This window comes from Bradysia coprophila, unplaced genomic scaffold (assembly GCF_014529535.1).
Source record: "Bradysia coprophila strain Holo2 unplaced genomic scaffold, BU_Bcop_v1 contig_75, whole genome shotgun sequence".
NCBI lineage: Eukaryota > Metazoa > Arthropoda > Insecta > Diptera > Sciaridae > Bradysia > Bradysia coprophila.
In genome coordinates this window covers 135,458-161,701 of record NW_023503989.1, presented here as the reverse complement: position 1 = coordinate 161,701, position 26,244 = coordinate 135,458, and the positions used below count along the sequence as shown (strand labels likewise).

At 35.9% G+C, this 26,244-nt stretch overlaps 1 protein-coding gene across 1 annotated transcript in view; it reads left to right on the top strand.

Moving 5' to 3' along the window:
* The window catches only part of LOC119084522 (zinc finger protein 809-like), a 32,731-nt gene extending 9,149 nt beyond the window's left edge, over nt 1–23,582 (top strand). The window contains exons 3-6 of the mRNA XM_037194535.1: nt 3,252–3,259; nt 10,523–10,534; nt 18,081–18,088; nt 23,571–23,582. The gene's annotated coding sequence lies outside the window, so the exon portion shown is untranslated. The remainder of the gene's footprint in view (nt 1–3,251; nt 3,260–10,522; nt 10,535–18,080; nt 18,089–23,570) is intronic.
* The last annotated feature ends 2,662 nt before the right edge of the window (nt 23,583–26,244 follow it).

Here is a 26,244-nt window from a genome sequence, read left to right as displayed (position 1 = left end):
GAAAAATAAGCAATCTGTAGGAATGCCGAAAGACATCCGAATGAATGCCGAAAGCAGTCCGTATGAATGCTGAAAGCAATCCTTATGAATGCATTGTCACAAAACACTAAAAACATTACATTCGCGTACATACAACAACTTGACACATTTGGGAAAGAATAAAGATAGGATCGAAAATGACATAAGCGGGAATGAAAATTGAGAGAAAATAGTAGGGGAGAATGTTGCTCTTTCGGTACTAAATTTGGTGAGTGAATGTGACGGTCTACAGGAAGAAAAATGTTATTGTGAATGAAGCAATTAGTTAAAAAAAAGTTTTACGTTTTATTAAGACGCCTTCAGACACAATTTTAGCTTTATCGTCTGATTGGTAAGATTTTCAGCATCAACTTTTGTTATTTCGATAATGTTAAGTGTAATATTGCGGTACTAGTACCTCAAACAGTGAACATAAGCAACAAATTACTCGATAGAAATGAAAAATCGTAGACTAGGCAATCAAACATGCACTTTAAAAATATGGAAGCGGCAGGCTAGAAGATTTTTCCTTAAGTTTTTCATTAATTCTTTAAATATTATATTCTCTTAGAATGTGTAAGTGTATACGAAACATGGACAATGATTTAAATACGTGGAACATAGTGTCAACTTTTATTATTTCTATAGACCAATCATTAAATTCTGCAAATAATAGTGAAACGACAGGCTGAACAGATTTTCATTTGGGTTTGTTTTAGCTTGAGCTACTCAGCATGGTTTTGAGGCTACTAGATAATTCAGGTCCCTAGTCAAATCAAGCGCTACTACCTGGTTTACTTTAGTCTGCCGTGCTTGAGCTATCAAAGCACACTTAATTATTGTCATTTTCTACATCATGCGGGCGTGACGCAATTCCACTACCAAAAAGATTGATTTATTTTTTTGGGGCGGCGGAGCACATATACATCCACTTTTTGACTTCTCTCCTTAAATGGTTAAAAATGTACTGAAAGAATTTAAACGGAAGAAAACCGAATCATCTGCCACTTGTGACGCAATAGTATTTTTCCTAACGCATGCTAAGAGGCATTTTTAGCGAACGAGAGGTTTCCAGCAAGAGCCGGAGGCGAGTGCTGGAATCGAGTTCGCTGAAAAAGCCTCTTAGCATAAGTTAGGAACGACGTTTTGTTTGTAGTGGGCTGGAAATGAGCGACGAAGTCGCGATATTTAACCACTAGACAAACTAATTTATTTTTGTAAAATTTTCATTCACAATTTTTTGTGGTTTTTTGCGTACGGCGCACAATGCGTCACCCTCAGCGATATCAGATATTTTGTAAGTAAGATAAAAATGACTTGCGTCACATTTACCTTTTAAGGGTTTTTTGACTGATTCTTTTACAATAGAAGAGAAGGAATCGTCGATCATCCGAAATTCCATTGTTCATACTTTTTCAAAACAAACGAAAAGAAATCTCTTTAATGTTACCGCTGGGCAATGAAACATTTTGCTGACTGTCTATTTTTATGAGAACTAAATTATGAGCGATGTAGGGAGACCATTTCGATTTTAGTGTCATATGGATGCAATTATTGAATAGTACATTAAGGTACCGGTGAATATACCGAAAATTAATACTCTTCTGTATATTACACAAACACGAGTGTAACGAGTGTACGTGTAATATACAGAAGAGTATTAATTTTCGGTATATTCACCGGTACCTTATAATGTTTTATTGTTTTGCGGAAGCGACCAACTTATCGACATATTAATGTAGGCTTATGAACTCTAGGTAATTAATATTGACGTCATATCAATGGAATAATTGATCCAAAAAACAGTGTTTAATGTCGATATATTTACCGCAATGCTATAAATGTTATTACATATATAAAAACAATATTTTTGCCTACAGAACACTCCTTTACAACGTAAAACGCTTCATCTATCAGGCTGATAATGAAATTCAATTGTTGGGGTAGGGATGATAATGTATGAATTTTGTGTATATACCAAAACGCATACAATTTCAATATCCCAACACTTTCGATTCTTTGTACGGGACCCCTTTCATTACACTTTTAACAATAATAAAAAATTTCAAACAACAAACAGTTGTGCAGTTACACCATAGCTTATCGACCAACTGTCGCCTAAATTAAATATCGAAAATTTTTGCATATTGAAATTATTTTCCAACTTTGGTTTTCATTTGGCATTCTCAACCAGCCCTTCGGCAGAGACGACATATAATTTCAAATCTAATGAGAAACAAGTGATTTTCGTATTCGATGTTCTGTTGTTGTTTTTTATGAAAGGAGAATGCTTATTTCGTTAAGTGATATTTGAATGAAGCATACGACTAATTTATGGCTGTTAAGCATTCTAATAGGACTCTCTTGTTCTCGAAATAAATCTAACAAAAAGTGTTTAAAACTAAATTTAGTTTTGTAAACAATAATTTTAAATGTAGCAACATGGTGAAGGGAGGAAGAAACGATGACATAAAAAAATGTATTATTAGAAAAATGCGTACTTACAATAGGATTGCATGTGTAAAAATTATTTCAAAGGCATTTTAACCCTCAAACAAACATATTTAAGGGTAAATTATTGATATCTGCAACATATATATTCTCTCCGACAAGGTTATTTATTTTAGAAGTGCTACAAGCCGTCTAAGCCACTTAAGAAGTGTTTACAGCAAAAACAAAACGTCGACGACATTATTATTATTGCCAAGAGGTGTGGGATACTTTATGGGAGCTGTTACCGAAAATGGATTTAATGTGCCTTAATTATTATCCTTAAACAATTTTGATGTCGTTTTTTTTACTTCTTTCACTTGAAGCTTGTTAGAAAATTTATGTGTCAAGTGGTTTTTGTAACAGTGAAAAAATAAACATTTTTTGTTGAACAGGAAACTTCTTGCACTTAGTTCTTTTAAGTAATATTTTTATAGAACACGACATTCCATTTTGTGTCATTTCGTGTGTACAGGGACCGATTTCGTGTTTGGTTCAATTTTGTCACTTTTAAGTGAGTAAATGGTGTCTGGGTAACATGAGATTTATAGTTCACGTCTTTCGGGGATTTCGGTTCACCTTATTTGTGCGGCATAAATGTGCAACGAAAGTGTAATGTTTTCATATAGTTTTCCTTAAGTGCTGTTTAGCAGCTCTTTTCAACCAAAAGACATAAATATTTTCGAAAACTGTATTCGTAACACTAAACAGTAACAGTAAAAATTATGCTAACGTCAATTTAGCGAACTATCGAATAGTAAGTATTTGATCAATTTCTTTTGGTGCAAGCTTTTGAACTGTGGTTACAAAAACAGACAAAGAATCCTGCAAAGCAGTTAGTCGATAAATCGATAAATACGAAAGGCAGAAAGGCTATTGGCTCAAAGTTCGAATATCAAAATAAAGACTAGATTAACTTAATATTTTAATTATAAATATTATAACATATTAATTCACTGTAGACTCATTCATGTTAATATCCCTGAATAAGGGATTTCAGTAATCACATAAATTTTGGAATGGAAATTGTCCCGTTTTGCAAATTTAACTTATACAAAATTATTTAAATACATTTTCATAAAACATACCCTCCTGGTGCCTATTAAACTATTAATCAGCCGAACATAAATAACATGTTTTTCATTGCAAAAATGCTATTAAATTAAATTAAATTTTAAAATGATAAGCGATGCAAAATGTATTTTTGTTTGTTTTTTTTTGCATGTCGCGAGAAGAGGAACGTCGAACACTCAACACAAAATAGGCACTTTATAATTCCGAGTCAATTTAATAAGTATAGAATTCTTTCTGAGCAATAAATCTTCACTATTCTTATCTTGAACTTTAAGTATAGGATAGCTAGAAGTTGAAAGTAAGCATACCGTCTAAAATGTCATTTCAAAAGAATTATTCCCTTGTAACCTAACAATGTATGAAATGTGATGAAAAACGTAATTGTTTGTAACCAATTTTTTTTTGTCATCACGATAACTTGAGTAATTCATAACCGATTTTGATGATTTTTTTTTAAATCAACGAGGAATGGGATTCCTGAGGTTAAGTTCGAAGATGGGCCATCTCGGGATAAGGTTCTGAAAATTATTCCAGAAAAACAGGATTTTACTCGGTTGATTATTGATAATTTAATGTGTTATTCTCCAGTGGAGAAAATAGTGAAAAATTTAGGTTCCCAAAATTATCCATTTGACATTTGGAAGGTCAAGCTCGACGATGAACTATGTGTGAACAATTCTTCAAAAGGTTTGCCAGAAAATATAAATGCAACAAAATAATTGATTTGATAATTAACAAGCAGCAGGTAACTAAAATTCCATATACAGGGTAAGCCCCTAGAATGCTTTAAATAGCTAGGTCCTTTTTTGATTTATGTTGTGATTGATTGATTCATGCCACACATTCAAAACTAAAACGGAAGCATCATTTCGTCTAAACAACTGCAGGCAGAGATGTGGCTAAACAATGTTTCATGACCAAGAGGTACTTTATGCACGACGAGCAAATAGCAGCGGCCCAGACGTACAGCACTGTTTGAAAGTTGACCATACTTTGACTGATGGCTGGCCTTGGGTGGTGAGTGCGAACATCAGAGTGGGCTCAATTTGTCGGCCGTGGATAGGCCAACGATCGTTACGTTTTTGTTACAATTACAAAAATCTATTGAGAAAATATCGGTCGACCAAAAGGTGCATTAGACAAAAAAATATTTGAAGATCTGAAAATTTGTGTCCACACATCAAATAATTTTCCTTGGTGCTAAATCGCTTAGTTCTCTTTTTTCAATCCGAAGTGACTATTTGCACCCGGGTGTAAATAGTCATATAAACACTATTTGCACCCAACTCCAACATAAATCCCGCTTTTGTTATGGAAAAATAAGAAAAAAGTTACCGTTTTAGTAGGAGCGAACATACTCTGTTGGACTTTAGCAATTAGATTCTTCCTTTTACGAATCGGAACGAAAATAGTCTGATGGACTTTAGTAATTAGATTCTTCCTTTTACGAATGAGTTCGAACATACTCTGTTGGACTTTAGCAATCAGATTCTTCCTTTCACGAATGGGAACGAAAATACTGTGATGGACTTTAGAAATTAGATTCATCCTTTTTCGAATGAGTTCGAACATACTGCGATAGACTTCAGCAATTAGATTTTTCCTTTTACGAATGGGTCCGAACCTACTGTGATGGACTTTAGCAATTAGATTCATCCTTTTACGAATAGGAACGAAAATACTCTGTTGGACTTTAGCAATTAGATTTTTCCTTTTACGAATGGGTTCGAACATACTGTGATGGACTTTAGCAATCTTAGATTCATCCTTTTACAATTAGGAACGAAAATACTCTGTTGGACTTTAGCAATTAGATTCATCCTTTTACGAATAGGAACGAAAATACTCTGTTGGACTTTAGTAATTAGATTCTTCCTTTTACGAATGAGTTCGAACATACTGCGGTAGACTTCAGCAATTAGATTTTTCCTTTTACGAATGGGTCCGAACATACTGCGATAGACTTCAGCAATTAGATTTTTCCTTTTACGAATGGGTCCGAACATACTGTGATGGACTTTAGCAATTAGATTCATCCTTTTACGAATAGGAACGAAAATACTCTGTTGGACTTTAGTAATTAGATTCTTCTTTTTACGAATGAGTTCGAACATACTGCGGTAGACTTCAGCAATTAAATTTTTCCTTTTACGAATGGGTCCGAATGGGATGGACTTTAGCAATTAGATTAATCCCTTTACGAATAGGAACGAAAATACTGTGATGGACTTCAGCAATTAGAATTTTCCTTTTACGAATGGGTCCGTAGATACTGTGATGGACTTTAGCAATTAGATTAATCCCTTTACGAATAGGAACGAAAATACTCTGTTGGACTTTAGCAATTAGATTTTTCCTTTTACGAATGGGTCCGATCACACTAGATAGCAGCTCAGATATTGAGTCTGAACCTTATCCAAAATTTATCTACTTCAAAAACAAAGTTCTGTTCTACTACAGATTATCGTATCAGTACAAAACCATCGCCAGTGCTTTGAATTTTCTTGTTTATCTACACATTTCAGGTAATGTGCTGTGTACTTGCCTCGATTGGTTCCATTTGTTATGTATTGATATTACTGCCGCTGCAGCAAAACAAGTAAATGTGACATTCTTTTGCAAATCTTGCAGAATCTAAATTTTTTTTACTTTTCCACACTGAAATTCTTTCTTTTTGTATTTTTGATAAATAAAAATACAATTTTCATTCACTAAGTACTTCCATTGTTACTTTTAACTTAAACGGCAGCTTTTTCTAATAGTTTCCATATAAAACAAGGCATCAGAACAGTCGGAGCGTTTGCTGCGACTTAGCCCCGTACGATCCGTAATCCTATTTCGTCCGTAACCATAATACGTCCGTAGCCGTAATACGCCCGGAACCCTAATACGTCTACAACCCTCTAATGCGTCTGTTACCAAAATGCAAGTCAAGTTGGGCATGGTCAAATTTACTGAAAGTGTTCATTTTTAAAATTGCGCATAGCGCAATTACGAAAGCCCGTACGAAGTACCTCTCAAATAAAACCAACAATTTACGACATTATTTTATAAACCCAAATTTTTTTGCCAACTTTCCATTGGGTATTCAATTACCTCTCAAATAAAACAAAAACTAGCAAAATCGGTTGAGATTTACTCGATTTATGTGCAAAAAGCACTTAGGGCCGAGTAGCGGCCTTAGTCCAAGGGCGCAAATTTGAAACTTTTTTTGCCATCATTCTATTCGGCATTCAATTATCTCTCAAATGAAACAAAAACTAGCAAAATCGGATGAGATTTACTCGATTTATGTGCAAAAAACACTTAGGGCCGAGTAGCGGCCTTAGTCCAAGGGCCCAAATTTGAAAAAATTTTCGCCACGTTCTTTTCGGTATTCAATTACCTTCCATAAAAAACTAAATCTAGCAAAATCGGATGAGATTTACTCGATTTATGTGCAAAAAACACTTAGGGCCGAGTAGCGGCCTTAGTCCAAGGGCCCAAATTTTAAACTTTTTTTGCCACGTTCTTTTCGGTATTCAATTACCTTCCATAAAAACTAAATCTAGCAAAATCGGATGAGATTTACTCGATTTATATGCAAAAAACACTTAGGGCCGAGTAGCGGCCTTAGTCCAAGGGCCCAAATTTGAAACTTTTTTTGCCATCATTCTATTCGGCATTCAACTATCTCTCAAATGAAACAAAATCTAGCAAAATCGGATGAGATTTACTCGATTTATGTGCAAAAAACACTTAGGGCCGAGTAGCGGCCTTAGTCCAAGGGCCCAAATTTGAAACATTTTTTGCCATCATTCTATTCGGTATTCAATTATCTCTCAAATAAAACAAAATCTAGCAAAATCGGATGAGATTTACTCGATTTATGTGCAAAAAACACTTAGGGCCGAGTAGCGGCCTTAGTCCAAGGGCCCAAATTTGAAACTTTTTTCGCCACGTTCTTTTCGGTATTCAATTACCTTCCATAAAAAACTAAATCTGGCAAAATCGGATGAGATTTACGGTTTATTTCTTTTTGTACACAAAAAGTACGTTCTGTACACAAAACATACATTTTGTACACAAAAAGTCAATTGTGTACACAGAAACCATGATTTTGTACACAAAAATGATTATTTTGTACATAAAAGTGATCATTTTGTACACAAAAGTGATCATTTTGTACACAGTAAGTTCGTTCTGTACACAGTATGTTCGTTCTGTACACAAAGAAGAATCATTTTGTACACAAATTTGATGATTTTGTGAGAGAGAGAAGAATATATTTATTCATCGACGTTATTACAATGTTGGCCTGTGGGAATCGGAATAATGCGAATTCTTATACATGTGCATTTGAATATTTAAAATTTTCAATGAGTAATCTAAATATTGTATTATTGTGTTATTAATTTAAAAAATGTTAGGTAAAAACATTGTACATGAAAAGCAGCGCCGCAGGCCGTGAACTTTAAAAAAAAAAAAAAGAAGCGGGGTCGAGGGGCGGCAGCCCCCGCAGTGGGGGGTCAAGGGGGGTACAGCCCCCCTTGCGGGGTCTAAGGGGCAGAGCCCCTAGCGGGGTTTGGGGCAGAGCCCCATGAACGTACGGCAGCCTGCAGGGCGTAAAGAAAAGCTCGCCGCAGGCGCGGGGGTTTGGGGGCGGAGCCCCCGCACAAAGAAAATACATCATCCTACAGTAAAGAAAGTGTATGAAACAAGATGTAGTCCAATGACAAAAGATTGAATTAAGCAAATATACTTTTGAAAGACTACAGACACAAATTACACGTTCTCTTCTCTAACTGTATTACCTCTTCTTTTTGGTGCCGTTGTTCTGTTAATTATTAACTTCTAGGAATGAAAGTGCTGCTCAATGCAATTTATGTTTATAATAAAAAAATCTCTCAAAATCAAAAAACACAGCCAATTGAGAACTCTCATTGTGATAAAGCTTCTTTGTTTTGTCACACTTGATAACTTATGTGCTGAGATCGCGTAAAGCTAATTCAAAAAATTGCTAGAAGCTTAACAAGATTTTGTGTACGAATAGTGTTTTCTGTGTACGTTGTTACGGTTTCCGTGTACAAAATCAGTTATGTTTGTGTACAAAATATTTTTGTTTGTGTACAAAACAGACCTTTTGTGTACAAAATAATCAATTTTGTGTACAAAATCTTTAATTTTGTGTACAAAATATTTTTTGTGTGTGTACAAAAGGGACGTTTTGTGTACAGAACGTACTTTTTGTGTACAAAATGAAATGAACCGAGATTTACTCGATTTATGTGGAAAAAACACTTAGGGCCGAGTAACGACCTTTGAGCCCTCCCAACAAGCTCGCGTTGCATCCTACACAAAAACAATGTTCAGCAACTTTGTTCTACTCGTCAATACCTCTCATTTGATATATCACAAGCAGCTATTACGTGCGTATTTCGGTAGATATCGTCGAAAGACTGAAAAACACCTATAGGGCCCTAGCTCTGGAAGGGCCGACCCTACCATGCCCATTTTCGAACTTGACCTTACTTTTGTCGATACCAATCGGGGAAAAAAAGAATTTTGAAAAAAGGTTGTGATTTGCTCAAGCTAGAGGGGTCACGGACGGACGGACGGACATTTTTTTTATTGCGGATTCGTCATCTATGAACATAACCAAAAGCTTTGCCCTTACTGTCTGCTTCCAATTCGACGTGTTACAAACGGCATATTAATCTTATAAGCCCCCAGTACTTCGTACGGGGCTAAAAACGTAATTTCCTTGGATTTTGATATAGTGTTTATATGACTAATTGCACCCGGGTGCAAATAGTCTTTATATGACTAATTGCACCCGGGTGCAAATAGCATCTACCTTTTCAATCAATGGTCTCCATTTTGTCCATAATTAGTGATCCTCATGTAAATAAATAACTAACACACTAACGCTAAATTAAGTTGGAAAGCCGTCCGTTGCTGCAAGTGAAATATTATTATTATATTTGTAATTTGTAATTTTTAGCCCCGTACGAAGTACTGGGGGCTTATAAGATTAATATGCCGTTTGTAACACGTCGAATTGGAAGCAGACAGTAAGGGCATAGCATTTGGTTATGTTCATAGATGACGAATCCGCAATAAAAAAAATGTCCGTCCGTCCGTCCGTCCGTCCGTCCGTCCGTCCGTCCGTCCGTCCGTGACCCCTCTAGCTAGAGTAAATCACAACCTTTTTTCAAAATTCTTTTTTTCCCCGATTGGTATCGACAAAAGTAAGGTCAAGTTCGAAAATGGGCATGGTAGGGTCGGCCCCTCCAGAGCTAGGGCCCTATAGGTGTTTTTCAGTCTTTCGACGATATCTACCGAAATACGCACGCAATAGCTGCTTGTGATATATCAAATGAAAGGTATTGACGAGTAGAACAAAGTTGCTGAACATTGTTTTTGGGTAAGATGCAACGTGGGCTTGTTGGGAGGGCTCAAAGGTCGTTCCTCGGCCCTAAGTGTTTTTTGCACATAAATCGAGTAAATCTCATCCGATTTTGCTAGTTTTAGTTTTTTATGGAAGGTAATTGAATACCGAAAAGAACGTGACGAAAAAAATTTTAAATTAGGGCACTTGGACTAGGGCCGCTACTCGGCCCTAAGTGTTTTTTGCACATAAATCGAGTAAATGTCATCCGATTTTGCTAGTTTTTGTTTCATTTGAGAGATAATTGAATGCCGAATAGAATGATGGCGAAAAAAGTTTCAAATTTGGGCCCTTGGACTAAGGCCGCTACTCGGCCCTAAGTGCTTTTTGCACATAAATCGAGTAAATCTCAACCGATTTTGCTATTTTTGTTTCATTTGAGAGGTAATTGAATACCCAATGGAAAGTTGGCAAAAAATTTTGGGTTTCTAAAATAATGTCGTAAATTGTTGGTTTTATTTGAAAGGTACTTCGTACGGGCTTTCGTAATTGCGCTATGCGCAATTTTAAAAATGAACAGTTTGAGTAAATTTGACAATGCCCAACTTGACTTGCATTTTTGTAACAGACGCATTAGAGGGTTGTAGACGTATTAGGGTTCCGGGCTTATTAGGGCTACGGACGTATTATGGTTGCGGACGAAATAGGATTACGGGTTGTACGGGGCTAAGTCGCAGCAAACGCTCCGACTGTTCTGATGCCTTGTTTGAATAATAAAGTTCGTTAAGTTAAATTATGTCATCCATCCATAATATTTAAATGATTCAAAGTTATTTGTAAACTAAATTTTGGTAAAATAAAATTTCAAGAAGAAAAAGAATAAATCATTTTCAATCAGTCAAAGACACTCAAAGAGTAAAAGTGACGCAAGTACCTGGGCATACTTCCAGCTGTATAACGATTTGTTATTTTGACAAGAAGGTATAACGGGACTTTCTTAAGGTTTTTTTTTGTAATCTTACTTTAAAGAGTTTTTCCCGACTTCGAATTGTTTTAGAAATTTATTTCATTTTCTAGTCACTGACTCTGGATTTTATTTGAAATTGAATTCCTCTGAAACTTTTTATGTTTGATAAACCGAAGTATGGCAAACAGAGATTTCTTATATGATTCTTAGATCACGTTTTACTGCATCATTAATTTTGTCGTCATCGCATCGGTACCACACAACAGCTATTCAGATCACTAACTTTATGACAAATGGAACATGGAAGATCAAACAATGAGACTTCTTATATTTTTGTGAGATTTATCCAGTTCAGTTCATACCATTGCACATTTACAGCGATGATCATAAAATATTGTAATTTATAGCTTTCCAAAAATACTGCGCATAATTTCTGAAAAAATAAAATATTTATTTCTGACTGGTTGCTGAATGCATTTACTCATCTAAACGTTCATGCACACACACTGCACATTCATTAAGGCATTACCCGATTATACCATATTCCGTACTGGCATATCAAATCCAAAAGGTCTTCGTCCCCTATTAAAATACAAAAAGAGTCCTAGTCTGGTGCTAGTTGTCCAAAAAACCTGTTTCGCTCATATTGGATGTAAAAAGCGATTTTATTGTTGATTATTGTAGATTGAGTGACAAGAAACACAGCGCCCCATGTTGCCAAGCCGATGACGCTGTAGTTTGGGCGGTAGAGCCGTTGCCACTGAAAACTAGTTATTGCTCTGTAAAATCCATTTTTTTGCCGATTTCACCAAAATCAGCTGATTCTTTGATCTTATATTGGTCATACAAAAATATAAAATTGATCAAAAAGTTTCAGATGGCGCTGTAATTCAAGATAGCGGCCACCAGTACAAAAATAGTCATAGCTCAGCTAAATTACATCTGCTATAGGCGTGTGATAGCTCAAAATTTTCAGGAAAGAATTACCTGTCTATTGGTGTTGGAAAACATGCAAAATGGCGTCCAATAATTCAAAAGCTTACATATTTCGGCCATATTTCGGGCAAATTAAACGTGAAATAACTCAATATTTCGAGAAATTAATATTTTATCGACTTCTATTGAAAATCATCTCAAATGGCGCCTAAATATTCAAAAAGCGCCAAATTCAAAAAAATTCTCAAATATTTCATATTTTTAATACTAGATTTTCAAATTTGAAGGCAAAATGTGAAAACTAAATGAATATAACCCAAATTTGTACTTGAATTAACCACTTTATTAGAAAGCTACCTTCGCTAAATACATAAACGGCTTAAAATTACTAAAACACTCACTAAATATTGGTTATTGTGGTTTGATATTGTTACTAAATTTTAGCTAACAAATTTAAATCTAAAAAATGGAAATCTAGTTATTTGGTTCCAAATACAGAAAGATATATGAAATGTGTGTGAAACAAAACGTACTCAACACAGTCCCGGAATTATAAGAAGTAACAATTACTATCCAATCGAAACATGTATGGCAGCAATTATAAACCATAACAGCTCGCGAATCATAAAACGTGTTGGATTTCACTTTTTTAACAGTAAAAGTAAGCCAGAAGCCAAGGAAAAACCTGAAATGAAGTGTTTGCTATAGCGACATTTTGTTGGTGTCCCACGGACGAAGATGATGATGATAATGAACTAAGCTTTACTAGACTCGACTGAAACCTGGATAGAATTAAACCTAAATTGAAAAATTTGACCTGACCTGAATTTATCTGAAACCTGAAAATAAAAATAATAACCTGAGCTGACCGGCTTCAAATTGTTTTAGGTTGATCTGAAAATATCACTAATGGTTATTTTCCGAACGAATGCTAAAATAATTTTCTAGCGAATTGCCAGAGGCCGGAGGCGAGTGTTGAAATCAGATTCGCTAAAAAAGATTTTTAGAATAAGTTAGGAACTACGTTTTTCCTAGACGACGAAGTCGCGATATTTCTGCAAGTAAGGAAAAAAAATCATGTCAACCAAAAAATGGTATTCAGTTAGCGTAATGCTCCAGGCTTGGTCATGGTGCGACCTATAAAATCCCGAGTGAGTAGTAAAGCGTCCGACATCCACCTGACACACATATATTGTGTCGACGAACGTCTTATCCAGTTATGAGAAACGCTACAGTTGGAAGTTCTTTGTAATTCTAAGAAATTTATCGACAAATTGAGATCGTTAAAGAGAACAGCTTCAGTAGAATGCCACTATATAGAGTATGTATTACAGAACATTTCAAATGCTATTCAAAGACGAAAATTGGCATGCATTCTAAGAACATTAGGGACAAATAGAGTTGACGATTTTTATTGTAAAATTTGTTATTTGAAAAGATAATTTTTTTACTGAATACGCCATTGTGCGCAGTTTATTTTTGCTTATAAACAGAGGAAATCAACTTCTTGTTATCAAAAATGAGGAGCGATATATTAGTTTCTGGAGGCAACACATGGCATTGACTCTACTTGTGCATCGTAGAGGTATGTAAAACAATTACCGTATCGGTTTGTACAGATGCATATGATCGTAAGTTTTCGTGACTTAATTATCTGGAAATTGCGGCTTCCTTGTAACTGCTTCGAAGCTGACAATGGGTTGTGATGAAAGTTCATGGTTTGACCGTCGAAACTGATCGCCAGCGCCAATGTCAACATTTTCTTTTTGATTTCTCACTTCAATGATCTATTGAAATTGAGATATAGACTCAATAAACTAATTTATTCAACGTATACTACATGCCTGAAACATAAATAGTTTCACAAATTGTGTATTTACTGAGCTTCATAGACCTGAAACGTCATTCTTCTTCTTCTTAAAATGGCGAAAATCACAACCCATCAGCTGAATTTCAGCCATTTTCAGTAAAAAGAGAGGCCTCAAAAAATTTTACAGTCAAAAGCTTGAATATATGAAAAAAAACGAGATTCTTATGATTAATGGGTTAATTCAAGTACAAATTTGGGTTATATTCATTTCGTTTTCACATTTGCCTTAAAATTTGAAAATCTAGTATTAAAAATATGAAATATTTGAGAATTTTTTTGATTTTGACGCCTTTTTGAATATTTAGGCGCCATTTGAAATGATTTTCAATAGAAATTGAAAAAGTATCAATTTCTCGAAATTTTGAGCTATCACATGCCTACAGCAGATGTAATTTAGCTGAGCTATGACTATTTTTGTACTGTTGGCCGCCATCTTGAATTACAGCGCCATCTGAAACTTTTTGATCAATTTTATATTTTTGTATGACCAATAAAATATCAAAGAACCAAAATCAGCTGATTTTGGTGAAATCGCCAAAAAAAAATGGATTTTACAGAGAAATAACTAGTTTTCAGCGGCAACGGCTCTACCACCCAAGCGCTGAATTCCTTGTCACTCAATCTACAATAATCAACAATAAAATCGCTTTTTACATCCAATATGAGCGAAAGGACAACTCGCACCAGACTATCTGCTGCATGTAAACATAGCGATTGCGCTACGGTCGTTGTTAACTGGGTAAATAAAAATTGTTTTTAATGTTGGTGTTGTTCTTCTTCTTTTTTCTTCACCAACATTTTATTATGCATCGTGACATAATGTAACAAAGATCCATTGTGTGTATATTACCAGAGCTACGCGCGCGCTCTTATTACAATCGTCTCATTCGGCAATGGTTCTGCATGTGTAAAAATGTTGTTAGTTATAAATAAAATGCCGCCAGTCGTAATTTCCAATCTATTTTTTTATTTCTTTTCACAGTTTCATTTTTTTTGCAAATTAAATACCAGTTGATTCCAATCACTACCGACTAACTGGTATATGAATGCTATTTTTGTCATTAAAAGACATGAACTGCTAATTTGGTTGTTTCCTTTGAAATTAAACACTCTCAAGTTGAGAGTCTCAACTATATCAATTCGGTGAATGCAATAGCATTTTTTTTGCGAGTTTATTCAAGTTGAATAAATTAAACTGTCAGCAGGGATCATATCTCTGCGGTGAACGAGACACAGACTTTTCGACGATCTTTTTTGTATGCAAAGAAGAAGCCTATCAGTTTTGATACTGTGATGTGTGATGGTTTAATCGGAGTGTGTTTCATTTCTACCGCTAATGAAAAATATAAAAAGAGTAAAGAAGAAATTCATGGAATGTATTACTAATTTTGCACAATGAAGAATGAGGTATCAATGGAAAGTTTAGATAATTCACGTTAAAACTAGCATGTTATGTTCACATGAACTGTCATCAGCTGGTGCCAGACCTGTCTAAAATTCACAAGGATTTTGAACATTTTTGTTGTACATTTTCTCTAACATATATCAGGTCTCAAACTAGGAATGCCCTGAAAGTACTTGACCACAGCTTTCTAACGAGCCCAGTCATACCTGCATCGCTCATATTTATTGGCCATAAAAACCAGGTGTAGCTCGAGACTGCCAGAGGCCTGTTGAGGTCTCCTGGCAAAGACCATGTATATATCCATCCCAGACGAAATGGGTCCGGCTTTGATAGGTGGATTTTCAAAAGAATCATTCAAAGCACTTATTTTGAATCCTACATGTGCATTCGGCGCCTATTTAATTTTTGCCCTTGGCGCCAAAAAGCTAAGGACGGCACAGCCCTCAGATATAAAACGACCTAATGCAAATGAGAAATCCTTTCTTGGATACGAAATATATTTTAAAAGAAAATAGTTTGGACTAAAAGAGTATAAAAAATGCGACACAGACTACATCCATTATTATTCTATAAATTTTCCAGAAAAATTCATCGAAATATGCTTTGGTTGGGTGTTGTGCGTTCAAAACGAACGTTCATAAGTAAACGGCTTTTCCACATCACAGAGAAAAACCGATGAAAATCTGTGGCAATTTGTTTTTCCGTTTTTAAATTCAAGAGACCATGTAAACATATAAGACATTTATAGCACATTTTGACATTGTTCATAATGGAGAAATATGTTAAAGAGAAAATGCATTAATTGCTTTGCCACACAGGATTTGTGATGATGTGTGTGTGAAATGATCGTTAAATTAATTAGCCGAAAGTATATACTACGCGGATTATAAAAAGATATTATGTCGGTTTGTCCATATTGCAGAATTAAGGTTTTCGTTGAATATTAATCTTATTTTTGTGTGTTGGAGTTTACTTTGGATGGAGCTATTTTTTGCTATTTAGTGGCATAGCAGGGCTTTTTTTAGGCTGACGGATTTTGTGAAATTTTACAAAAATGATGCCCTGTCGCATAGCCATCTTTTTTAACTGACCTAAATGATTAATGACTCCAAGGCTTGTAGTATAAGCGCGCTGTCACCGAATCTGTTTACTATATGCTGTAATTGCTATAATATGTAGTTTCTTCGTTTGTTCTAATAGTCAACTTGTTTTGTGACATGAAATGCATATCTTTTGCAAAGATGAAACGTGCTAATGATGTTACGGCTTCACATACACCCCACAACCTGACTCTGATACGAAGATAAATTTCACAGGCGTTATTTCTTCTTCTTTTTCAGCCTGTTTCTGTCCACTGCTGGACGTAGGCCTCCCCAATTCTTTTCCATTCCGAACGATTAGTTGCCACTTGTTGCCAATTTGCGCCTGCAATTCTCTTTATACCATTACTCCATCTCTCTGGTGGTCTACCTCTAGGTCGTGTTTTAGGTGGTCTCCAGTTCATGATCTTTTTGGTCCAACGTTCGTCCGTCCTTCTTGCAATATGTCCAACTCCACTTTAAAGATGCTATTCTTTCCATGACATCAACGACTTTTGTTTGTTGTCGAATCCATTGATTTGTCATTCTATCTCTGAGCGTAATTCCAAGTATACTTCGTTCCATAGCTCTTTGCGCCACCCTTAATTTATTTTCGGAAGCTTTTGTTAACGTTAACGTTTCCGCTCCATATGTGAGCACAGGAAGGACACACGTATCGAACACTTTACGTTTCAGACTATTGTTCATTTTGCTTTTGAAAATTAGCCTGAGTTTTCCGAACGCTGCCCATGCAAGACCAATTCTACGTTTTATTTCTGCAGTTTGGTTGTCTAGACCCAACTTCAATTTGTGACCTAGGTACACATAACTGTCGACTCGTTCAATGACATTATCACCGATTTTAATGTTCGTCGTCAATGTTTGTCATGATTTTCGTTTTTGACAAATTCATCTTGAGGCCGACTTTGTTTGACTCCTCATTCAGCTGTTGCAACATAATTTGCGCCTGATCTAGATCAGCTGCCATCAGGGAGATGTCATCTGCGACACGGAGATTACTCAGGTACTCTCCATTTATCTTTATTCCCATTTCACTCCAGTCTAATTTCTTAAAAACACTCTCCAGAATCGATGTGAATAACTTAGGTGATATGGTGTCACCCTGTCGTACACCTCTACCAATTCTGAATTTTTCAGTGCTTTTATGAAGTTTTATACACTACGTATAGCGTTTTTATAGACGTATCGAATTGTGTTGGAGTATCTTGAGTCTACTCTGCACTCGTCTAATGAGTCCAATATCGACCATGTTTCCACTGAATCAAAAGCTTTTTCAAAGTCTATGAATATCAAGACCACAGCAATCTTGTATTCATTGCATTTCTCAATTAGCGTTCCCATCACATGTAAGTGGTCGTTTGTGCTGAATCCTGATCTAAATGCAGCTTGTTCAACAGGTTGGTAGAAGTCGAGCTTCTTGGTGTTCCTCTTCGTAACTATTTTCATGAACAACTTGTAGAGTGTTGATAAGAGACTTATGGGTCGATAGTTTTCCAACTTTGTTATGTCTCCTTTTTTATGCAGCAATGTTATCACTGCATTTTCCCATGCTTCTGGTACTTCTTCCCATTGAAGACATTGATTAAACAAAGTCGTTATTGCACCCAATAATGAGTCGCCACCTAGTTTAATGGCTTCCACTGGAACACCATCTTCACCGGGAGACTTTTTGTTCTTCATTTCGGCTACTGCAGCATGTACTTCATCAATAGTTATGTCAGGCATATCTTCCGATCCTACATTTCTTATTATTGGTCGATCTTCGTTGGTATTCGTCGGACCTGGTCGAACTGATGAGAATAAATCTTCGTAAAATTCCTTTGCGATATTTAATATCGCATTTCGATCCGTTTGAATTGTTCCTGTTTTGTCTCGTATTTTGAAGATTTCTTTCTTTGCGTTCGTCATTTTTGACCGTAGGACCTTCATGTTGCAATTAGCTTCAATTGTGTTTTGAGCCAGTTGGACATTATATTTTCTTAGATCTGATTTCACCGCTTTGTTGATAATTTTTGTCAAGTCCTGGTATTCTATTGAATCTCTTTTTCCGAATTTTATATCCGAATTTATTCTAAGAAGTAATAAAAACTGAAAACATTTTGAAACGAACAATTAAGTCAAATTTATTTCTCGTCGACAAAAAAAGACGAGACACAAGCAATGGATTGAAAAAATTTTAAAGACGTAAAATAAGTAGCGGTCTAGTCGAAAAACTATTTACGGTTTAAACATTTTATCAGTCGTTGCACCTGCATTAATAGGATTATTTTTTTTCTGGTTCCTCATCCACAAACCCAGTAAGTCAGTTTCTTATTCACAGTAAATAATGAATGGATCTATAACCAGTACAACATTAACAGATAAACAAAATAAATTGTTTACGTTAAAAAAACATAGCTAACGCCGACCCGTACGAAACACCTATTCGTATCAAAAGCCTTTAATGTGAAACTCTTCATTTCTCTTACTTCATTTTCTTCTCTGCTGAAAAACTATTCTCCCTTTAAAATCACTTACATTATCCACTCTTTGCCTTGTTATCATATACAACTAAATTGCCGGAGGCAATATAGACAGCCCCGTACGAAGACAAATTTCATAAATTCCTATTTAAACAGCTATATACCGCTATATTTCACTATAAATAAACATTTCACAGATAAATATATGCTATTATATAGCTCTATATGCCTGTATATAGGTGTATATAGATGTCCGTATATGGAATCCCTGAAACCCCACACACATAACAAATTATTTCCATGTTAACAGAAACTCTCTAAGTATCATTTTTCCCAAGATATTTCTATTTTACTAAAATCCAATATGGCCGCCGGCAGCCATTTTGTTAGGAGACCGGAAATAGTACCGACGCTTTACATTCGTTAATACCTTTCAAACAAAAAAAAAATCATGAAATTCGGTCAAAATTTACTCGAGATATTAAAGATAATAAAGCTAAAACAGACGAAATATGTTCAAATGTGGCCGACCTACAAGCAAAAACTGCTTGCCGCCCTGTGCCTGTTCCACACCAAGGGGTCTAACTCACGAGTCGGTCATCCGATTTCCATAAACTTTTTTTCGTCGATCGGTATTGTAAATACCTTTTATTTGACGTATCACTTACAAGTTTAACGTTTAAATGTTTGGGCCACAGCTCGGGAGGGGTCGATCCAAAATCACTCATCTTCGAACTTAGCCTGTCTTTTGACATTACCAAACGGGAAAAAAAGAATTTTCAAAATCGGATGCGTTTTACTCAAGTTATCGTGCAGACAGACGGACAGACGGACATTTTTTTTTTCGCGGATTTGGCATCTCTAGACAACCACAATAGGTTTCCCCTTACTCAGGGAGTCCAATTCGACGCGTTACAAACGTATGCGTAAACCTGTAAGACCCCAGTACTTCGAACGGGTCTAAAAATATTCTTCCCTAATGTGTGACCAGGTCTTTTTCACGTTCATGCCAACGCAAATTTACATGGATTGAAGCAGGTAGATTTTTAAAAAAATAGACACTTCATCATTTGATAACAATCAGTCAAAAACGTTAAATATTTTAAAATGAAAACGCCTCTATCAATTTCTGTCGGCCATCGCCTATGTGAGAAAAAAATTAATATGCCGTTCGAGTTGCAGAATAGACAGTATTTTGTTCAAATTTATTCAAATTGTGGCTACACATTTCATGGATGAACAATCTGACGTAGTTCATCTATTCTTTTGCAGAATGTCAGTTTAGAATTGATATATAAATATCGGTCGGTAGGGAAAGTAAACGGTCGAGAAGGAAAGTAACGGTTGGGAAGGAATGCACCAACACTCTCTCACTATTACAGAAAAATATCTTTCAAAATACCCCAATACACACTCGATGTGTGTTTTCGCTTGGGCTTCGCCCGTGTGTGCACACACATCTTGTGTGTATTGGGTTATGTTGAAATATACAATTGCTAAAGCCACAAATAGAAAAAAAGGTCATCACACCCATCGTAAGTAGGGAATGTATTTACCGTTGATTTTCAGATAACCGGTTGACGGTATTACCGAAATTTTCAACAAAATTTACCGGTTATTTAACGGTTAATTTTCAAATATTCTTCACTTAATGGACGACACAGAAAATGTTTTTAGCCCCGTACGAAGTACTGGGGGCTTTAAGATTAATATGCCGTTTGTAACACGTCGAATTGGAAGCAGACAGTAAGGACAAAGCATTTGGTTATGTTCATAGATGACGAATCCGCAATAAAAAAAATGTCCGTCCGTCCGTCCGTCCGTCTGTGACCCCTCTAGCATGAGCAAATCACAACCTTTTTCAAAATTCTTTTTTTCCCCGATTGCTATCGACAAAAGTAAGGTCAAGCTCGAAAATGGGCATGGTAGGGTCGGCCCCTCCAGAGCTAGGGCCCTATAGGTGATTTTCAGTCTTTCGACGATATCTACCGAAATACGCAGGGCGGCATGTGAATTACTTTTCTCACTAATTCTGACTTTTTTTTAAAGAAGCGATAGTGACTTACTTTTTTTTTGTTTTTTTACTTTTCTAACTATTTCTAACTATTTCGGAAAAAGTATTGAAAATCGGAACCATTTCTTGTTCCAACTAAATATTTATGGGAAGAAATAAAAGCGATAAATCTAAAATAAGAATTGATCACTTGAAAATTAAAATGATTGCAGGAAAATAAGAATGTGATCACAACCAGTTTTTCAAATATAACACTACGAAATAAGATTCTATCAACCTAAAATAAGAAGTGATCACAAGTAGTACCTACCACCCGCTAAATCAAATGTGATCACTAAAAATAAAGAATTTGATCACTAAAAATAAAGAATTTGATCAGTAAAAGTAAAGAATTTGATCACTAAAAGTCCGAACGAATACACATAAAAAGCGTTTTAACACGCCGAGCGATCCGGCCCATTGCCCCGGAGCGAAGCGGAGGGCCGCAATGCGAGCCGGGCGCCGGAACGGTGTTGGTAACTTAGGAGTTAATTTTTTCTCTCTCGCATCGTCTAATAATTAGTCTGTGTAATTCATTGCACATAAAAAGCGTTTTAACACGCCGAGCGATCCGGCCCATTGCCCCGTAGCGAAGCGGAGGGCCGCAATGCGAGCCGGGCGCCGGAACGGTGTTGGTAACTTAGGTGTTAATTTTTTTTTCTCTTGCATCGTCTAATAATCAAACAGAATAATAGATAGCATATCCTTATTTCTTGCAATCAAATTTTTTATTTTGCACGATCATTTCTTTATTTTTTGTAATCAAATTCGTATAATTGTAGATCATTTCTTATTTCGAGACGATCATATGTTAGTGGTAAAATTGCATATATTTAGTGATCAAATTCTTATTTTTTGGTGATCAAATTCTATTTTTATTGCTATCATAAAAAAATTGTGATCATTTCTCTTTTTCTAGTGATCATTTCCTATTTTCTTGTGATCATTTCTTATTAAATAGCTATCACTTTAATTACATGCCCTTACACAAAGACATCACAAAATTTGCCTGCGGCGCAAAGATGTACGTAGTAAGGTAACTGACTGAAAGTTGACCTAGTGGAAAAGTGATCTTAAGTTTTCCGTGTAAATTTGTATGAAGAAAAAATTATCGGTCAACTCAACATTCAATAAACCGTGATATGTCCTATGACTTTTGTATAGATAGGACAACTCACGATTCAATGTGTTTGAGATTTGTCAAATTAGGTCAACTTTCAGTCAGTTACCTTATATGAAAATTTTCTGATTTTCCTACGTATTAGGGCAACTCAGTTTTTCTGTTTTTTAGTCGTAGAGTAGTTTACGGTAGCCCACTTATCCTATGTGAAAATAAAATTCGCTGAGAATTTTTTTTAGTCGAACAGAAAGTAGTTTAAGGTAGCTGTATTCTGGGACTGGTCAGACGACCAGTATCCTACAGATGCTTCTGCAAAGGTTTTATTGTGAACGCAATCTAGATGTCCCCATCCCCATACGACATTCAAACAAAAATATATTTAGAAGCAGAAATTTAAAACATTTTAAGTTTTTGTGTTGACTAGGTTCAAAAATAGGGTGACTATACATGAATGGAGAAAATCATCTCCTGGAAAACCTCCAGCTGATGCGATTTTTTGACATAAATTCAATTGTATTTAACAAAAAACACGTTCAAAATAGAGGAACAGTGAAAATCAGCTTTTGGGAGGGATTTTTTTTTATCCTTAAAAATGCTCAAAGGTTCGCCCTATTTTTGGACCTTGACAATACAAAACTTAGTTTCTGCTTCCAATGCTTCTATTACTTTATAATGAATTGAAATACCTCTCAAATGAGCTATGTTCTGCTGTGCCAGCTACGGCTCTACTCGTACGTTTTCGGAATAAAATTAAAGCAAAATAAAATGATCGAGTCTAGTTTTTACCCGCACAAGCTTCGACCTCGGCTTCGACTAAAAAAGTGTATCTACGGATAACTAAACTAAATGTGGAAAACCGATGTACGTATAACAATTGAAAAACCTAATCTATCGAGGAATCATGTTCAAAAAAGGAACGTGAGGTAAAATTATATTTAAATTTTAAATCAAGTTTTTGAGTAAAATACCTTACTTGGCATTGCCAAGTTGGCAATGGAATAAATGGTGTAAATGGCAATTCTTGTGTGTTTACCAACCTCGGCTACGATTCGATCGCCAAAATCCGCACAAGCAGTGCCATTTCCAGCATTTGTTCCATTGGTAAGTAATGTACTATTTGAATCAAGCGAAGGTAAACAATTTTAAAGGACTAGTCACTCTTGTTTTTAGCAATCTTTCAGTTTGATGAGGTAAGCGAGAAATAACTTCGATATTTTATTTTTCCCATAAACAATTCTAAATTTTTGATCACCTTCCTTTACTGTCCTTTATGGTACATTCAGATATTATCGATTTAATAAAAGTGTCTGTTTAAACATGTGCCGTTGAGTTTTAAGTATTATGGAGTTATTTTGATAACTCATCGTCTCGTACATATATTTGCTCTAAAAAAACGTTTGTAAAAATAAAATTGCATTTTGTGAGTCATATCAGTTTAAGGGACAAATACAAGTAATCAGATAACAATAAGTTCTTAGTCAAATCGTCAAAACTAAGTTTATTATTATTTTCTGATCTCCCAATCACACTTTGTGATAAAGAAAAAGGCTTTGTCTCAATAAAGTAACCAATAAATCATAATCGAATTTCGTGCTTCTTTTTCAAGATTTTTAAACCTCCCGCCTGCTGCTAACAAGCGCTAAAGTGTACTTTACTCTTTCTTAGTAGAAAGCAAAAGTGTGTGCTTGAAATTCACGTTTTAGAGCTGGTTTTTGTTCACTATTCGGTCACTTTTTATAAATCAATCGATAGTGAGAATACCAACTATTTTCGGAAAATTTGATCACTTTTTCACTATTTTCTGAAGAAAAATCACATGCCGCCCTGATACGCACGCAATAGCTGCTTGTGATATATCAAATGAAAGGTATTGACGAGTAGAACAAAGTTGCTGAACATTGTTTTTGGGTAAGATGCAACGCGAGCTTGTTGGGAGGGCTCAAAGGTCGTTACTCGGCCCTAAGTGTTTTTTGCACATAAATCGAGTAAATCTCATCCGATTTTGCTAGATTTAGTTTTTTATGGAAGGTAACTGAATACCGAAAAGAACGTGTCGAAAAAAGTTTCAAATTTGGGCCCTTGGACTTAGTTTAGTCTCAGGGAGGGGCTTCCGCGCCCCAATTCTTGTTGTTTTGTCATCAGGTGACCTCCCGCTATCGATCCCGACCACTTTTGCCCCAATCGGGGTTTGTACTATAAACTGCAATTTAGCCCTATTTCGTCCGTAACCATAATACGTCCGTAGCCGTAATACGCCCGGAACCCTAATACGTCTACAACCCTCTAATGCGTCTGTTACCAAAATGCAAGTCAAGTTGTGCATGGTCAAATTTACTGAAAGTGTTCATTTTTTAAATTGCGCATAGCGCAATTACGAAAGCCCGTCCGAAGTACCTCTCAAATAAAACCAACAATTTACGACATTATTTTAGAAACCCAAACTTTTTTGCCAACTTTCCATAGGGTATTCAATTACCTCTCAACTGAAACAAAAACTAGCAAAATCGGTTGAGATTTACTCGATCTATGTGCAAAAAGCACTTAGGGCCGAGTAGCGGCCTTAGTTCAAGGGCCCAAATTTGAAACTTTTTTGCCATCATTCTATTCGGCATTCAATTATCTCTCAAATGAAACAAAAACTAGCAAAATCGGATGAGATTTACTCGATTTATGTGCAAAAAACACTTAGGGCCGAGTAGCGGCCTTAGTCCAAGGGCCCAAATTTGAAACTTTTTTGTCATCATTATATTCGGCTTTCAATTATCTCTCAAATGAAACAAAAACTAGCAAAATCGGATGAGATTTACTCGATTTATGTGCAAAAAACACTTAGGGCCGAGTAGCGGCCTTAGTCCAAGGGCCCAAATTTGAAACTTTTTTCTCCACGTTCTTTTCTGTATTCAATTACCGTCCATAAAAAACTAAATCTAGCAAAATCGGATGAGACTTACTCGATTTATGTGAAAACAAGGCATCAGAACAGTCGGAGCGTTTGCTGCGACTTAGCCCCGTACGACCCGTAATCCTATTTCGTTCGTAACCATAATACGTCCGTAGCCGTAATACGCCCGGAACCCTAATACGTCTACAACCCTCTAATGCGTCTGTTACCAAAATGCAAGTCAAGTTGGGCATGGGCAAATTTACTGAAAGTGTTCATTTTTAAAATTGCGCATAGCGCAATTACGAAAGCCCGTACGAAGTACCTCTCAAATAAAACCAACAATTTACGATATTATTTTCTATTGGGTATTCAATTATCTCTCAAATGAAACCAAAACTAGCAAAATCGGATGAGATTTACTCGATTTATGTGCAAAAAACACTTAGGGCCCAATAGCGGCCTTAGTCCAAGGGCCCAAATTTGAAACTTTTTTCGCCACGTTCTTTTCGGTATTCAATTACCTTCCATAAAAAACTAAATCTAGTAAAATCGGATAAGATTTACTCGATTTATGTGCAAAAAACACTTAGGGCAGAGTAGCGGCCTTAGTCCAAGGGCCCAAATTTGAAACTTTTTTCGCCACGTTCTTTTCGGTATTCAATTAGATTCCATAAAAAACTAAATCTAGCAAAATCGGATAAGATTTACTCGATTTATGTGCAAAAAACACTTAGGGCCGAGTAGCGGCCTTAGTCCAAAGGCCCAAATTTGAAACTTTTTTTGCCATCATTCAATTCGGCATTCAATTATCTCTCAAATGAAACAAAATCTAGCAAAATCGGATGAGATTTACTCGATTTATGTGCAAAAAACACTTAGGGCCGAGTAGCGGCCTTAGTCCAAGGGCCCAAATTTGAAACTTTTTTCGCCACGTTCTTTTCGGTATTCAATTACCTTCCATAAAAAACTAAATCTAGCAAAATCGGATAAGATTTACTCGATTTATGTGCAAAAAACACTTAGGGCCGAGTAGCGGCCTTAGTCCAAGGGCCCAAATTTGAAACTTTTTTCGCCACGTTCTTTTCGGTATTCAATTACCTTCCATAAAAAACTAAATCTGGCAAAATCGGATGAGATTTACTCGATTTATGTGGAAAAAACACTTAGGGCCGAGTAGCGGCCTTAGTCCAAGGGCCCAAATTTGAAACTTTTTTCGCCACGTTCTTTTCGGTATTCAATTACCTTCCATAAAAAACTAAATCTGGCAAAATCGGATAAGATTTACTCGATTTATGTGCAAAAAACACTTAGGGCCGAGTAGCGGCCTTAGTCCAAGGGCCCAAATTTGAAACTTTTTTCGACACGTTCTTTTCGGTATTCAATTACCTTCCATAAAAAACTAAATCTGGCAAAATCGGATGAGATTTACTCGATTTATGTGGAAAAAACTCTTAGGGCCGAGTAACGACCTTTGAGCCCTACCAACAAGCTCGCG